The sequence below is a fragment of the Crinia signifera genome, chromosome 9, assembly GCF_055691185.1.
Source record: "Crinia signifera chromosome 9, ASM5569118v1, whole genome shotgun sequence".
Taxonomy (NCBI): Eukaryota; Metazoa; Chordata; class Amphibia; order Anura; family Myobatrachidae; genus Crinia; species Crinia signifera.
In genome coordinates this window covers 161871393-161877185 of record NC_139225.1, presented here as the reverse complement: position 1 = coordinate 161877185, position 5793 = coordinate 161871393, and the positions used below count along the sequence as shown (strand labels likewise).

Below are 5793 nucleotides of genomic sequence, written 5' to 3'. Positions count from 1 at the left end.
TGAAGAAACTCAGGGAGCCCGAGGTGTGCTCCCACCACCACCAGTGCTGTGCCTAAACACGTGCAAAGGGGGCAGCCGTACGAACGTGTGGACCCTCTCCCAAAGGAGAAAGGCCCCATGGTTCCCCTAACCCCCCTCAACCATAAGGCCGAGGAAGGGAAAAAAGGGATCGGTGGGTCCTCTTCGCCGAAGCTCAGAGAGACCCGCGTTTCCTCCACCCCCGGAAGGGTTTTGGACGGTGGGTCCTCCGCACCCGAAGGTTTGGAGAGACCCGCATAGGCTTCCCTCCGCCTTGCGGCTCGGGGTTGCCCTCGAGGGGACCGGGACTCTCCCCAAAAGGTGAAGAGTCCCAGTCACGTTTGGGGAACGGAAGGCCCGTTAGGGACAGCCGCACTACCCAAATCAAAAAAACGTGACAAACTAACGAAAAACGTGAAGTGCTCAAAAGTGCAAATCAAAAAAGAAAGAGGCCCTAGCCAGAAGGCCGGGGTGGGGGTGTAAAAAATGGTACTACCCCATCCAAAAGGACGAGGTAAGGACGTGTAGCCTAACCTAGAGGGAAGTGCGCGGTGCAAGTGCCATTCAGTGCATGGTGCTGGACATCACCAGTGCAAATCAGGCACCCCCGAGTTACCCCGGGGGCACAGTGCAGCCTCGGGCTCCAGGCAGCCGACCAGTCAGCGTCCGACCAAGTGTTTCTCCGTCTCACCAGCAGGTACTTTCCAGCCCCTGGCATGGGAATGGGTATGGGAATGGGTACTCCACTGGGCTTTTCGAAAGACTCCATTAGGGACTGCACCCCCCTTCGGAAGAGCAATCTACTCAGTCCCAGTGTTTCTCCGCTCCCAGGGTTAAGATACTAGGCTGAGCTTTTCGCTGTGCCCAGGCTGGATCCTGCCCAACCTGGACCAATCTACTCGGTCTCAGCTTTTCTCCGCTCCCTGGGAATGAATACTAGACTGAGCCTTTCGCTGTCTCATCCTTCGGGGGCTAAGAACCCCGTCAAGAGAGTCAAACTACTAGGCCCAGTGTTTCTCCCCCCCTCTTACCAGTGGGTTTATGGAAACAACACCTCCTACCACTGGCAGAGGTGAAGGTACTCAGCTAGCCCTTTCACTGCTCCCGGGAAAAAACAGAGGGGTCCCACACCCTCCGCCCATCAGAGCAGCTACTCAGACCAGCCTTTCTCTATTCTCTGCCAGGAGGCCAGTCCATACCCAACTGATAAGAACAGATACTACACTTGATCTTAGCCAAAAGGCCGAGAAGCGACTCCTTGAGAGTCAACCAGATCCCACCTTGCAAATGGTGGTACGCCGCCAACCATTTGCAAGGCGCGTACATTCCCATCGCCAGCCATTGAAAGATGTGGAGGGTGCACACGTATGTAAGGTTGCTCTGAGGAACCTCACATATGCGTGCAAGTTCAGGAGGAAGTGGGGGGGCAGCCAGGGCCGGCAACAGAAATCTTGGGGCCCGGTACATGGACATCTCCGGATGTGCAGAGTTTACCCAGTAGTACAAGTACCCCAGGTTGGGAACCACTGGTTTAACCTAACATATTAGATGCCATTTGTATTTTCCCTTTGTTATAGTTGAATCACATGTTTAATGGTTGAATCAACATAAAAAAATATTTAAATCCCACTCCTTTGTTTTCTCCTGTTCTCCACTCACTTGTATTTTAAAGTACTCTAAACAGAAATCCATAGAAAAGTACAGAGAAAGGACAGGAGTACCGGGGGAGAGAAGAACCGGGACCTGCATTGGTGATGAGTGACAGACGGGTAACTTATTGTTATAACTAGACAATTTCGAGTTCCGGTATCAGGCATAACCAGATGCAAACACAGAACAAATCCATTAACTATCACAGACAAAATAAATAGAAATTTGCACAAACACCTAATTCTAAAGCATTAAAATCTCTTTAACTATTTACTAAAATCAATTATTTAAATGTACTACTTAAACATGAAGACAATTACAAAAATATATGTGTAGGTAAAATCCTTTTGGTGTAATGTAATTGGCGGGATGGATTAATCTATACTTCAGATCAATGTGTATTGGAATCAGCATGCTCGTTGCTTTTAACTGCACCATAACTTCGGTACGTGACTGTTGCCATATCACTGAAACCATCCGGCAGAGACTGGTGGCCGCTACCTGTCTGGGAAGGATAAATGGGTTATCCAGTCATGCAAGGCCTATGAACATCTGATGACACATGTTGGCGCCAGGTGGTGAGACAGTGAAGCTTTATCAGTTGGCGGTGAACAGATGAACAATGACAAACTTGATCAAGCATCGAGGACTAAGGAATTGTTAGGATTCTAAACTTCTCAATTGCTGTAAATTATCAGTGAGCCAAAGTCAATGGAACGTAAGGGAGCCCCGGGGCCCGGGAGAGTGATCCGGGCTTCCCGGAGATTCTTAGGTAGTATTTAAATAAAATTAGCCCAATAGAGAAAAGGATGGGGATTTGTAGACCAGATGTCACGCCTGTGTTCTGCTCATTAACCCCTTGCATAGGATTGTAAGGCTTTATATGTTTATGCGCAAGAAATGTAAACACAATTGGGATATTGCAAATCCACGTACTGTATGAGAAATGGATTCTTTTTTTATCTTACATTTGCTGTAAGCTTCTGATGGTTTGCACATAGTGTTGGCTAAGTGGCTGATGACATTTTTATGTTTCTCTTCTGTAGAGGATATGATTGCTCAGAATTTCATGGAATGCACAAGGTATATGGTAGCTGAGGTCTGATTGGTTTTGGAGATGCCCAACTTTACTCGTCCTCTTTGCAAGGTTTGATAAATGGGTTCCGCTGCTTCGTTGCAGAGCATTCAGCATTTTTCATCTTGCAAAAAAGAATCTCAGTATTACTATCTATATTTTTTGAGCCGGTGGAGAGTGATGTAGTTAAAGTACCATCAGTTGGGATGCTGGCAGTCAATATATCGGTTCTGTAATCACAACCAAAATGCCAACTCCAGATTACTGACATTGCTTGTACATAAACTAATTGTTCCATCAGTAAATTACATTGGCACAGTCATCTGGCACTCATCTTAATAACATTACCCCCCACGGTAAATCGGGACGGGTGATAGCTAGCAAGCATGGAATACATTAGTATTGTGGTCCTCGGCTGTCATCTGCAAGGTGCCCCCCTCCCAATCCTTGCACCCTAGGCTGCAGCCTAATCAGGCACAGATTAAGATTAAAGTCCAGATACTGAGCATCTTGTCCCTGTTGGAATGGGTCATTCTAGGAGAGATGCACAATCTAATATACCCCACCTCCCACCCCTTCTACCGGTGCATCCCTTCTTAAGTGCCCCAGGCACACCCATAGCTTGATCCGGCCATGCGTGGACGCTATTAGTATCTGTAAACCAATTTCAGTAAAACTCTTACATTACGCTGTGTGCAAGCTCTGGAAGCGAAGATGGTTCCATTGCAGAGAGACAGGAGAAGCATCTGACAATGATTTAAGTGTGAATCCAGGTTGAGATTAGCAGCCTTATAATATGTGAGCCCTATTTGTAATTGCTCAAATGCGTCTCCGAAAGCAATGTATTTTACCGCAATGGCAATGCCTGCTAAGTATATATAGCGTAAATAATCTATGTGTATATACCAATAACTGAGGCTGGTGTCACATTGTACTATAACCTTCTGTACAATAGCTCAATCGGTACTTGTTTAGTTTCACGGCGGCCAATATATCGGATGCGATATCGGCCGATCCGATGCAATGTTTTACCTGTTCATAACCCCACTTTCCACTACGCATGGTTAAACCCCACTATCCACTATAAACCCACTATCCACTACTATCCACTACGTTGATTTTATATAGTGTGGCGTGTGCACTAATCCACGTTCGCCACGCTTCGGGTTCGGTGGCTTTCTGTGCTCGTCACACTATATAAAATCAGCTCCATGCGTAGTGGATAGTGGGGTTATGAACAGGTAAAAAAAATTGCATCGGCCGATATATTGCCCGATATCGCATCCGATATATCGGCCACAGTGAAACTAAACAAGTACCTATCATATTTATTTTACTTTAGGCAGCTTTGTAGTGGGTACACACAAAGGACCAGGGGGTGCTCTAACATCTGCGCCCCCTTACCACCGCACATCGCCCCCCACCGTATATATAATTATTGCATATGCTGTAACATATGCGATAATTATGGCAAAGGACAACTCTCCCCTGCCTCCCATACCTGGCGCTGCTACTGCTGCTGCGCCGGGCTCTCCTCCTCCCTGCACCCGGAAGAGGATCAGTGCAGGGAGGAGGTCACAGGTCCGGGCAGCACAGCTCTGTGCTGCCCGGACACAGGTGAGGGGGGGTCAGTGCGGGGCAGCGGTGGGTCGGTGCGGGGCGGCGGTGGGTCGCGGTAGAAACCCATAGGCTTCTATGGAGCATCGCCAGATTTTTCTGGCGATGCCCCCCGACGCGATAACCCAGCGGGGGTGCTTAGAGCATCCAAAAATGCGGTAAAAAACGGATAACGGGGTTTTTACCGCATTTTTAGTTTAGAGAATGTGGTACTTGTTTCCTAGCATGGCGCCCATCTCGTTGATTGTATGCCTTAAGTTTAAGGCACTTAAGGCATACAATCAACGCAATGGACCCGATTTTATGTCAATCACCAGCTAATTTGCCGGTGAAAGACAAAATCGCATTGATCGCGTCCATCGCGGCCCCTAATAAGGGACCGCGATGCGACAGACACGATCAACGCGATTTTCCCATAGGGAACAATGTTAAATTATTTTTAAAGTGAAAATCAACACGATCAACCCCATTTTACATAGGTGACAATGTGAAATGGGCCAATATGGCCCATTTCACATTGAATATGGTTAAAAAGTATGTTTAATGCCCCCACCCCCATTGTTAACACCACCCCACTATTGACGCCAACCCGAAGCGTGGCGAGCGCAGCGAGCCCGCGTAGGGCGGCGTTACGCGTCCTCCGACCTTATCATACCCCTACTATACACGTCGGCGTGGAGTTGATATTATAAAGTGTGGTGGGCGGAACGAGCCACTGAGCCCGAAGTGTGGCGAGCGCAGCGAGCCCCGCGAGGGGACGCGGATACCTGTGAAGCCCGCGAGGGGACGCGGATACCTGTGAAGCCCGCGAGGGGACGCGGATACCTGTGAAGCCCGCGAGGGGACGCGGATACCTGTGAAGCCCGCGAGGGGACGCGGATACCTGTGAAGCCAGCGAGGGGACGCGGATACCTGTGAAGCCCGCGAGGGGACGCGGATACCTGTGAAGCCCGCGAGGGGACGCGGATACCTGTGAAGCCCTCGAGGGGATGCGGATACCTGTGAAGGTATCCGCGGCCCCTCGCGGGGCTCGCTGTGCTCGCCACGCTTTGGGCTCGGTGGCTTGCTGCGCTCGCCACACTTTATAAGATCAACTCCAGGCCGACGTGGATAGTAGGGGTATAAAAAGGTCGGAGGACGCGTACCGCTGCGCTCGCCACGCTTCGGGTTGGCGTCAATAGTGGGGTGGCGTTAACAATGGGGGGGGGGCATTTAAAACATGAGGGGGGGTTGGTATTAAAATGGGGGGTTTGGGGGCTTTTTACATTAAAATCAATGTAAAATCGGGTCTCAGGGCCCATTTTACATTGATTGCAATGTAAAAATCGGGTCGATCGCTTTTTTTTTCCGACCTGATGGATACAATCAAAATCGGTGGCGCCGTGCTAGGAAACAAGTACCGAGAATCCCCCCCCCCAGATGTATGAAGCTTC

At 49.3% G+C, this 5793-nt stretch overlaps 1 pseudogene; it reads right to left on the bottom strand.

Annotated features, from left to right (window-relative positions):
• Positions 1–1135: 1135 nt before the first annotated feature.
• LOC146039978 (U2 spliceosomal RNA) lies at positions 1136–1273 on the bottom strand (annotated as a pseudogene).
• Between the last annotated feature and the right edge of the window lie 4520 nt (positions 1274–5793).